The sequence below is a fragment of the Octopus bimaculoides genome, chromosome 26 (assembly GCF_001194135.2).
Source record: "Octopus bimaculoides isolate UCB-OBI-ISO-001 chromosome 26, ASM119413v2, whole genome shotgun sequence".
NCBI lineage: Eukaryota > Metazoa > Mollusca > Cephalopoda > Octopoda > Octopodidae > Octopus > Octopus bimaculoides.
Genome location: NC_069006.1, coordinates 16,175,884 through 16,178,196, shown reverse-complemented (window position 1 = coordinate 16,178,196; position 2,313 = coordinate 16,175,884). Strand labels below are relative to the sequence as shown.

The 2,313-nt window shown below is 35.5% G+C and overlaps 1 long non-coding RNA gene across 1 annotated transcript in view; it reads right to left on the bottom strand.

Moving 5' to 3' along the window:
• Nucleotides 1–2,313, bottom strand: part of LOC128250911 (uncharacterized) — a 66,204-nt gene that overhangs the window by 13,504 nt on the left and 50,387 nt on the right. The gene's annotated exons all lie outside the window — the stretch shown is intronic.

The window sequence follows — 2,313 nt, the reverse complement described above, 5'->3', positions numbered from 1 at the left end:
AGGCCACCACCAGTTTCCTCGGATTCTACTGTTTCACAGTTTTCATCTATATGTACATATAGATTTATTTTTGAGGAATGACCAAGACCAAAGCCTACTGAAGATAAATTCTGTTGCAAGCCTCATGGTAGATTCTACAGAATTTATCATGAAGTATTTCTTTCGTTTCAACATTTGTCTTAATTATATCTGTCAATAATATAGTGGTAGAATGTTGAACAAAGTGTGACAATACACTGATATATTTGTATTTAAATTACTGTCCTCATTTTGATTGTTATGGTCACATCATTTTGGCCATTATACCCTGAGCCTTCTCTAGGTGCCTGCTGTATTCTTAGAATTTCAAACTAAACCCTTCAGTAAAACACCCTGGGTGGGTGGTGGGGTTAAATTGTTCTCATTCTGTTGTTCATACCATTTCTCATATTAATTATTCTCCTACAAGTTACAGAGAGTTATAACTCAATTGATTAGGAATAGATTTAACCTAGATGAGATGCAGTTTGGTTTTGTGCCTGAGAAGAGTATCACAGTTACCATCGTTCTAGTGAGAAGTATCTGGCTAAAAGTAAGCCATTGTTCTTGGCTTTAGTCGACCTGGAGAAAGCTTTTGACAGAGTCCCTTGCTCTGTTATCTGGTGATCTCTAAGGAAGTTAGGAGTAGTTGAGTGGCTTTTTAGAGCTGTACAAGCCATGTATAGCAGTGCTGTCAGGAGGATAAGAGTTGACCATGAATACATTGATGAATCTAGTGTACAAGTAGGGTTTCACCAGGGCTCAGTTCTCAGTCCGCTCTTACTCGTCATAGTCCTCCAGTCCTTAATAGGAATTAAAAACTGACTGCCTGTGGGAACTACTATATGCTGATAACCTCATTCTTATAGCAGAATCTGTAGCAGAATTGGAGAAAAAATTCCAAGTATGGAAACAAAACTTAGAATCGAAGGGCCTTAAAATTACATTTATCTGATATATTTTTCTCTACTTTTTTTTATTTTTAAAGATAACATAGTGTGGTTTGTGGGGTATTTAGCGCTATATCTAGCAGACTAAGTAGCCACCTATAGATTTCTTCCATGGCTCTTGCTTTTCATAGTTTTTCTTTCATGCTTTTGTGTCTCTTTCTCCATGTATAATAATGATGCATTGTTGTGTGGGCCAAGACAACTGTCTTCATGGCCACAGCAGGGCAGACTGACCGTCATTCCATTATGATATCATTACTGCTGAAGAAAAGGATGTTTCAATCATCTTGGCAAATTTCAAGGCAGGTCACACTCGTATGAGATATATTGCTGTGCTCTTTCTTATTCCTCCATTGCACCACAGTAATATTGGCGTGTGTGTGCATGCACGCGTGCACATATTTATATATCAACGAAGATATATTGATGGAGACTGAGAGAGAGAGTGGATTTGAATGGAACTGGAAAAAGCTGTTTTTTTAACTCCCTCCCCCTTTTATAAGAAGTATTCTGACATGGTCTCTCTGTCTTTTTTTCTGTTTCTTACTGTCATTGTTTCTCTCTCTCTTTCTCTGTCTGTCTATCTTTCTCTTTTTCTCTCTCTTTCTCTTTTTTTTTTCTCTGTCTCTCTGCTTCTCTGTTTTTTTTCTTTCACCACTGTTTCCCTCTTCCTCCATGTCCCTCTTTCTCTCAAGACAGATTGAAACAGGCGCCTTGCTACGGAAAAATTATGCAAATCAATATGAATAAATAATTGGCCATGTTTGAACAACAGTGTATGTCTGTCTGTCTGTCTGTATGTATGTATGTATGTATGTATGTGTATGTATATGGAGGGAACAATACCAGAAATATAAAAGAAATAGTATAGATAATGTTTTTACAATTGTTTTATTTTGTTATTATTGAATCAAAGTCTTTAAAAATATATATAAAAAAAAGCGAGAGAGAAATGGTGTTGGTGGTTAGTGGTGGTTGTAGTGATGGCAAAATCAATTTATTATTAAGTATTTTGTCAGTGTCTTATAGCAACTTTACATTTGAGTGTATCAAATTAAATTGTTTTAGCGTTTATTTTGCCTCTGTTTGTAGCAAGGCACTTTACGTTTCCCCCTCCGCCCACTAGCTGCTTTCTTTTTTAAAAGTATTATTATTATTATTATTATTATTATTATTATTATTATTATTATTATTATAAGGTGATGAGCTGGCAGAATCATTAGCACATTAGGCAAAATGTTTAGCAACATTTCATCTGTCTTTATGTTCTGAATTCAAATTTCGCCATGGTCAACTTTGTCATTCATCCTTTTGGGGTTCATAAAATAAGACTCAGTTGAGTACT